Source organism: Pongo abelii, chromosome 12, assembly GCF_028885655.2.
Source record: "Pongo abelii isolate AG06213 chromosome 12, NHGRI_mPonAbe1-v2.0_pri, whole genome shotgun sequence".
Lineage (NCBI taxonomy): Eukaryota > Metazoa > Chordata > Mammalia > Primates > Hominidae > Pongo > Pongo abelii.
In genome coordinates, this window is record NC_071997.2 from 99,824,737 (window position 1) to 99,834,488 (window position 9,752).

The window sequence follows — 9,752 nt, forward strand, 5'->3', positions numbered from 1 at the left end:
ATTCTCTGCCTCAGCCTCCTGAGTAGCTGGGATTACAGGCATCTGCCACCACGCCCAGCTAATTTTTGTATCTTTAGTAGAGATGGGGTTTCACCACGCTGGCCAGGCTGGTCTTGAGTTCCTGACCTCGTGATCCACCCGCCTCAGCCTCCCAAAGTACTGGGATTACAGGCGTGAGCCATCACATCCAGCCAAGGGAGAATTTTAAAGGGATGGAACACTAGAAAATTAGAGGGAAAAATCTTCTCAGGGGATGAGGGAGAATGAGAGTCAAATGTGAGAAGAATGGGATACCAGGGAAACCGCTGGAGTCTTGTAGATGGTACTCATACGTCAGTTTTTGTTAAAACTGAGAGAAACTCATCAAAAAAAAAATCCCTGAAACACGAAAATATCTCTGACACTGAGTCACAGAGGATGAGATGCAAAGAAAGAAATTAACTTATGTTAACATAAGAAGCACAGCCATTCTCACATAGATGTGATGGGACTCCTGCCTGAAATACAGCAATAGAAAGAGTCATTGTTTTGAGAGAGGCAGGAAGAAGCAGCCTTGTATCTGAAAAGAGGATGCAAAAAGATGGCCCGTTTCTGTACAGAAAGTCACTCAGTAAGAATGGAAGCAGCCAGGAATTACAGGCAAAACATAAACAGGATTCCTTCAAGGGTGAGGGCTTAGGTTGGGTGCCGAGGCATGGAAGAGTCTTCCTGAAAGCAGACCACATAACTACAAGCAAGCAGTCATAGGAATAGGAACTTGAAATGTCTTTATGTCTGTTGGAGGTCATGTTTTGCTAAAGTAGAGCAGCTTATAAAAATTTTGAGACATTCCTAGCTAACAATTTCAGCTCTCAGATCAAAGGAGAAACTGGTATTCTGCATGCAATTTTAACCAAAGAGAAAGAACCGGTTTCTATATGGAAATTATAGAGACCTTGGGAGAACGTGACCATGTCTTTTGGGAGTCCATAATAGCAAAGAAAGAGAGCATTACATAAATTCCAAGGCAATGGAATAACGAACAATCCTGTAAATAGGGAAGGGATAAGTAAACTTATAAGCCAGTGTGGCCACTCAGAAAACTTTCTCATGAACTCATGTTTTTTTTTTAAAGACATGTTCACAAGCAATAATAAGGGACCCATATCCAAGACCAATACAAAAAATAAAAGAAGAGAGAAGACTTTTAGGAAGGCTAAAGCCTTAGCTAGTGGGCAATCTCAGAAACAAGTGAGATTAAAAAGGTGTTCCATGATAGATTCAGTTCAGAGAGAATGGGGTGGGAGAGAAGGAAGGAAGGAAGGAGGGAGGGAGGGAGGGATGGAAGGAAGGAAGGAAAGAAGGAAGGGAGGGAGAGAGGGAAGGAAGGAAGGAGGGAAGGGGGAGGGAGGAAGAAAAGAAGGAAAGAAGGAAGGAGGGAAGGGAGGGAAGGAAGGAGGGAAGGAGGAGGGAGGAAGAAAAGAAGGAAAGAAGGAAGGAGGGAAGGAAGGAAAGGAAAGAGAGAGGGAGGGAGGGAAGTAGAGCAAGAAGGAAGGAGGAAGGGAGGGAGGAAGGAGGGAAGGAAAGAAGGAGAAAGGAGAGAAGAAGGAAAGAAGGAAGGAGGGAAGGTAAGATGGAGAGAGGGAGGGAAGGAAGGAAGGAGGGAGGGAGGGAAGGAGGGAGGGAGGGAAGGAGGAGAGAACAAAAGAAGAAAGATTAAAGAAGGGAAGAAGGAGGAAGAGGATAAGGAATAGAAGACGAAGAAGGAAGTGAAGGTCCAAGAAGATGGTGAAATGTTAACAGGTGACAAAAAGTACAAACTACCAAATACTCAAATTCCATCTTCTGGAGTGAGGAGAATGGATTCTGATTTCTAACTGTGCAGCAAAGTAGATGATGAAAAGGGAAAAATGGAGCCTACAGTAAGTTAGAGAACAAGGAAAAATATAGGTATATTTTAAAATAAAATATATAAAATTTAGGCAAGATTTTAAATCTCTGGGTCCAAACAAATTATATTCCAGAGTACAAAAGAAATTTGCAGATAGAATCGCAGAGCCACTAGCGGTAAGTCTGAGAAATCATGGAGAATGGGAAAAACGCCAGAAACCTTGGGGAATGTTCTGTTTTGCAATATATGTTGGGAAAAAAACAAAACAAAAACAATAGATCCTGGAAGCTACAGACCATAAGTCTGATGGGATTCTAATCAAGGAGAATGAGTGCTGTTAGACCTTGCAGTGGTCACAACACTTTTTTTGTGTGTGTGTGAGATGGAATCTCGTTCTTTCGCCCAGGTTGGAGTGCAGTGGCGCTATCTCCGCTCACTGCAAGCTCCGCCTCCCGGGTTTATGCCATTCTCCTGCCTCAGCCTCCTGAGTAGCTGGGACTACAGGCACCTGCCACCACACCCGGCTAATTTTTTTGTATTTTTAGTAGAGAAGGGGTTTCACCGTGTTAGCCAGGATGGTCTCGATCTCCTGACCTCGTGATCCGCCCACCTCGGCCTCCCAAAGTGCTGGGATTACAGGCATGAGCCACCACGCTGGCTTTTCCATTTTTTTTGTTGTTGTTGTTAGTAAGGGATGTTGTCAAACTAAAGTCTTCCAACAGAGAGTGATTACTGCCATGAGAAAGTCAGAAACCATGCCATACAGAGGAAGGTTGAGCGGTATAAATAGCACAGATGTAAGATGCCTAAGAAGGGTATCAAAGATCTGGCCACATATGGTTGCTCACACCTGTAATCCCAGCACACTGAGAGGCCGAGGTCGGTGGATCACCTGAGGTCAGGAGTTTGAGACCACCCTGGCCAACATGGTGAAACCTCGTCTCTACTAAAGATACAAAAATTACCCAGGCATGGTGGTGGGTGCCTGTAATCCCAACTGCCCAGGAGGCTGAGGCAGGAGAATTGCTTGAACCTGGGAGGTGGAGGTTGTAGTGAGGTTAGCCAAGATCACACCATCGCACTCCAGTCTGGGCAACAAGAGCAAAACTCTGTCTCAAAAAAAAAGGGTATCAAAGATCTGAAATGTGATCATTTGTATGAAGCTGCAGAATTACTGTATGTTGCCTTAGAATTGGAATCAATAGTAGAAACAAAATTAGAACCAACTGTAGAAATTTTAAGTAAGCAGATTTTTTTCCTCAGTATTTGAAAGGATTTTCTGTTCGTTCATTCATTCAACAAATTTATTGAGCACTTCCTTTGTGCCAAAAACTGCACTAGGCACTGAGGGTGCATGATAGATAGGGTTCCTACTTTCATGGGATTTACAGTATTACGGGGGAAAACAAATAATAAACAAGTAAATAAGCAACATAATCACAGATGGTAGCAGAAACCAGGAAGGAAAGAATAGGGAATGAATGGAGAATAACAAGAAGTGTCTACTTTTAAAATGGCGAGGGATGACTGGGTGTGGTGGCTCACGCCTGTAATCCCAGCACTTTGGGAGGCCAAGGTGGGCGGATCACTTGAGGTCAGGAGTTCAAGACCAGCCTGGCCAACATGGTGAAACCCTATCTCTACTAAAAATACAAACATTAGCTGGGTGTGGTGGTGCATGTCTGTAATCCCAGCTTCTCGGGAGGCTGAGGCAGGAGAATTGCTTGAACCTGGATGGCAGAGATTGCGATGAGCCAAGATGGCACCATTGCACTCCAGCCTGGGCAACAAGAGTGAAACTCTGTCTCAAAAACTATAAATAAAATAAAATAAAATGGTGAGGAAAAACCTCTCTGAGGGGTGACATTTGTGCCAAAACCTACATGCAACAAGGGTGGGGTTATGTAACACTTTGGGTCAGAGAGATCAACAGGTGCAAAGGCCCTCAGACTGGAAAGAATTTGACTTGTTCCCAGAACTGAAACGAACCAGGATCAGAGATGGGTTCCTTTCTCAAGAAAGGAAGGGGGAAAGTGAGATTATAAGATAAGGTTGAAGAGAGACACAAGAAGCAGGGAATAAGATGTTGCCATCCTAAGGAATTTAGGATGTCTTCTAAGAGATGTGGGAAGTCATCCAAAGTTTTGAGAAGAAAAGTCAGATGATCTGATGCATGTGTTTTGATGGTCATTCCAGCTGCTCTGTGATCAAGGATCAGTGAGGGACCAGAGGGGAAGCAGGGAGCGTATTCAGGAGGCTACTGTAGTTTCTAGATGAGAGATGGCAGTGCAGGCAATCTCCAACTTACAATAGATCAACTTGCAATTTTTCACCTCTATGGTGGTGCAAAAGCAATACACATTCAGTAGAAACCATACTTCAAGTACCCATACAACCATTCTGTTTTTCACTTTCAGTACAGTATTCAATAAATTACATGAGATATTTGACACCTTATTATAAAATAGGCTTTGTATTAGATGACTTTGCCCAACTATAGACTAATGTAAGGTGGGCTAATCTAACCTATGTTGTTCAGTAGATTAGAGGTATCGAATGCATTTTCAACTTAAGATATTTTCAATTTGTGATGGGTGTATCAGGAGATAACACCAGCATAAATTGAGGAGCATCATAAATTGAGAGTTAATTGAAAATGCTTTTGAGATACCAGAGAAAGAATTTACTGATGAGTTGAATATACAGTTTGAGAGATTAGAAGAAAAATGACTCAAGGATCCAAAAATGGACTTGGATGACAGGCACTGAATGGCCACCTGAGAGGACACTACAAAAGGGAACCTGGGACTAGGCTGACAGAATGGGCTGGAAAGACTAAGGTTGCATTTGATTCAGTGATGACAACAGAACTCCTGAAAATATGTGTCAAGCACCTACTTGGTGCTGCAGATCTACAAAACCTCCAAAGAACCAGCCTTTGATTTGACACAATTCTTTTTTTTTTTTTTTTTTTTTTTGAGACAGAGTCTCACTCTGTTGCCCAGGCTGGAGTGCAGTGGCACGATCTTGGCTCACTGCAACCTCCGCCTCCCAGGTTCAAACAATTCTCCTGGCCAGGCACAGTGGCTCACACCTGTAATCCCAGCACTTTGCAAGGCTGAGGTGGGCAGATCACGAAGTCAGGAGATCGAGACCATCCTGGCTAACACAATGAAACCCCGTCTCTACTAAAAATACAAAAAATTAGCCAGGCGTGGTGGCAGGTGCCTGTAGTCCTAGCTACTTGGGAGGCTAAGGCAGGAGAATGGTGTGAACCCGGGACGTGGAGCTTGCAGTGAGCCAAGATGGCGCCACTGCACTCCAGCCTGGGCGACAGAGTGAGACTCCGTTAAAAAAAAAAAAATTATCCTGCCTCAGCCTCCCAAGTAACTGGGATTACAGGCATGTGCCACCATGCCCAGCTGATTTTTGTATTTGTAGTAGAGACGGGGGTCTCACCATAACATGTTGACCAGCCTGGTCTTGAACTCCTGACCTCAGGTAATCTGCCTGCCTCAGCCTCCGAAAGTGCTGGGATTACAGGCATGAGCCACCATGCCCAGCCAATTTGGCACAATTCTTAAACTGTAAGTGGTAATAGAAACTTACAGTGCTCCCAGTGGCAAAGTTGTATATATACTTTACTATATATAAATAAAGATAGATAGATGACAGATAGATAGATAGATAGATAGATAGATAGATAGATAGATAGATAGATAGATAGGTAGATGATAGACAGATCACACACACACACACATGCACAGCTTATAAAATTGTGGACCTTTTCTCATTACTTAAAATATAGAAGGCACGCATGATTCCAATGTACATAATACACATTAATACCCAACAGACACAAATACCACACATTTTACTCAAGATAGCACAACATTCTCATCTCGTTATATCATCAGAAGAAAACTATCCCTTAAAAGACAAGTTTTTGAAATTCAATGACCTTAAGACGTTTCCATGTCAGAATGGATTTCAAAAACGAATCTCTACCACTCCCAAGAATATCACTTTCCATTATGAAAAAATTCCTGCCCTCAAGTATCATAAATATTGAGTCCTAATAGCAGAACACATGAGGATTTAACCATGGCAAGAATTTTTGTTAGAATATATTGATCTTAAACAGATAACCAGGCCCAAACCACAGACAACTGTTAAGTCTAACTCTGTTGTGTTGTCAGCCACTGTATCCTATATGATACCGGCAATAATTAAACATAGGATTTAAACTCCAAATCACAAACAGCTTACACTCAGCTGTACCACTCAAGCTATAACTAGGCCACACAAAATATCACTGACTCAATTAAGTGTACGTGGGAACCTCACCCTGGGTCCTTTTCTCAACATTAAATTGATTTTACATTTAATTTTCTTTGTGGTAAGAAAAAAAAGAGGAGCAAGAAATAAGCAGCAATGTTGGCCAGCAGGTGTGGTTTTGCATATTTCTTATTCAGGGACCTAGCCTGCGGTTTTAGTTCTGATGGGGTGTTTTGTCTAACTGTCTGGGCTGCAATGTGTGTTGTCCCACAAACAATTTGTCACACCATAAGAGTTGCATATTTGGGGACAGAGATAGCACATAACATATGGCAAAATGTGCTAACCTTGCCAATCAAGATCTTTGGCCCCAGGTAATTTCTTAAACTGAATGTCATGAACTTATCAGAATTCTGGTGCCCATTGAGGAATGGGTGATAACCTCTACCAGCCAGAGTCAGCCTGGAAGACACGCTTGTTAAAACCCACAAAATGTAAATGGCTAAAGAGTTTTCATACGGTAGCAACTTTTTGAATGATGCTTTGGAGAAAACAATGTCTGGAAAAGAAAGATTTTACTAGCAGATGCAGGTTTCGGCGGAAAAAACCTTAATGATGTTAGGATGTCTTAAAAAATATCTACTTTTGATTTTTTTCCCATTCAACATTTGTTTGATGCAGTTGTGCTGGTGAAATGTCTTTAGAGAAAACTGCACAGTTTACAGGATAATGGAGTCAGCCAGTTGAACCAAGCCTTGCAGACAATGCAGGGTCGATTGATTAAGCATGCTCTCATCAGAATGATTCCATGCGGTCAGGAGTAGGCATCTGGGCAGCTTCTCTTTTTAAAAATCATACTACTGGCATTCTGCTTATTTTTAGCCACAAGAGAAAAGTAATTATGAGCTTTTGAGTAAACCGGAGAGAGAAGCCACACAAAAATATGGGCCTGCCGAAGCGGAGAATCAACGGAGAAGAGACTTGCGGGAGATTAATGTTGGGGCCAGAAAGGGAAGGCTAGAAATGTGGAAGGGCAAGTCAGAAAACCTTCCAAAATAATTTTTAAAAATATATTCAGGCCAGGCGCAGTGGCTCACACCTATAATCCCATCACTTTGGGAGGCCGAGGTGGGCGGATCACTTGAAGTCAGGAGTTTGAGACCAGCCTGGCCAACGTGGTGAAATCCTGTCTCCAATAAAAATACAAAAATTAGCCGGGAGTGGTGGTGGGTGCCTTTAATCCCAGCTTCTTGGGAGTCTGAGGTAGCAGAATCATTTAAACCTAGGAAGCAGAGGCTGCGGTAAGCAGAGATTGTGCCACTGCGCTTGTCTGGGTGACAGAGCAAGACTGTGTCTCAAAAAAAAAAAAAAAAAAAAGATATTCAGAGTATGGTAAAGGGGAGGATGGAAGAAAAACCACCTGGGCCCCTCTGGGAGCTCTTTCTTCCTGAGTCATAAAACCCTTCTGGTTTTCCCTTCTCTGGAACCACTGTCCACAATCTAGAAACAATGTGTTCTTATTTCCAGTTTTGGAAAAATTACCATGAAAATAATGTTAGGGTAGTTTTAATACAAAAGAGAGGAAATTTTCTTTGCAGCAAATTAATCTGGATATTGGGGAAATGGCCGAATGCTAAGATGGTGGGGAACCGGCAGTGACAATTGTGTCCCCAAAAGTACTACTCCTTGTTTTTGGTCCCAGCCACCTACACATGTGCTTTGGTCTTACATAGGAATGGTTAAGAATAGGTTTGCTTTAGAGTTCATTCAATGGAACAAATATCTATTGCATATTTACTATAGCCTTCCTGCAGATTTAGGGATGTGGCATGAGCAGATTTTCTAAGGCAGCACCAGCACTTTGATCTTCCAGGGGCCCTGGCATCTGTTCTTGTCATCTGCACATTCATACGCACGTAGCAAGGCAAACAGCAAGACCAAGGAATAGCAATCTGAATCCCCAATGAGTTGTATGGTTTGCCTAAGCTAACAGAGTTGAGATTTCTGCTTATTGCAATGATAGCATCTCACTAATGCAAGCTAAGAGGCAATCAACTCATTTGGATTATAAAATATTCTATGTGCTGCTAAACAGAGAATACTGTTTTAGAGATGAATCCTAAATTTCCTAGGCTTGCTGGCCTTTGTTTGCAGTATTATGGGCCAAATTATGACGGTTCTCAGCCCCTACATGGGACGTTCACCAGCATCTCCTCAAAGGTTCTCCCCAGTTAACAAAAGGGTGCCAGGGTAGCTGCAGCTTCTGGTGCTCAGGAACAAGCCCACCCTTCCTCTCCTGCTCAAGTTTCGTGCCACCGTGAGGTGCTGGCGGCCACTGTGAGAGCCTTCCCCTGCAATGCCTGGCTTTCCTCTGTAGCAGCATCTCTGAGATTTCAGAATGCCAGCGCTATTCTGTGGATCAGGGAGGCTAGCATGGCCCACATGCCAAATCTTGCACCCTGGGCTCAGAAGCCACTTGCTCAACCCCAAGCCTCCAAGATGTTTCATGAACACAGATCCTGCAGCTTTTGTCCTGAGCTGTTTTGTGGGGGGCATGTGCTTTCCAGCTTGCCAGCCTGCCGAATCCATTGTTTCATTACTCTCTGGCCCCCATAGGCCATTCATTTGTGAGCCTTCCATTCATCCAGTGGATTGGCTGCCGGTGAAACTGCAAGTACTGTAGCAAGTTATGGAGAAAGGGAATGGTTTGGGGGAGGTAGGGGATGTCTACTACCCCCTAAGCTCCCACTCTGGGAAGTCATCTTCACCATGGAAACGTTCCCCTCACAGACTCTGGAAAGACTGATGGTTCACTCTGGGTAAGAGTCATGGGGTTAAAGATGATGTCCATCTAGATGGGAAGGGGATGTAGGTTGGGAGACCATGGTTCTGTGTCTGTCTCTGTCATTCACTGGCTGTCTTACCTGCAGTGGTCACCCCACCTCTCTAGGCCTTGTCAATAGAATCAGGGTCTCACCCAGCAGGTGTCTGAGTTCCTTTTGAGCTCTCAATGTTCTAAGGATATGATACTGTGATAAAAAATGGAGTCAGTTTTCTATCTTTTGATGAGAAAGCTTTATATTTGTCAATAAAGGAATCATTATTATCTAAGTCAGGAAAGTTTTTACAGCCTTTAAAATATATACAAAAACCCAAGAGAAGTGAAAACATGACCACAGACCACACAAAAATTTGTTCATGAATGCTTATATCAGCGTTCTTCATAAGAGCCCAAAATGTGGAAATAACCCAAAAATGTCCATCAATTGATGAATGGATGAACAAAATGTGATATAATCATACAATGAAATATATATATATATATATTTTTTTTCCTTTAAGTTAGACTTGCTTTAGACAATGTAGTATTATTTGGCAATAAAAGGAAATAAAGTATGTTGGTACATACTACAACATGTGTGAACCTTGAAAACAGTATACTAATGAAAGAAGCCAGACACACACACAAACACACTCGCGCACACACACACACACACACACAAGGCCACATACTGTATGATTCTATTTATATGAAATGTCCAGAATTGGCAAATCCATAGAGACAGAAAGTAGATGCGTGGTTGCCAATGGCTGTGGGCAGTGG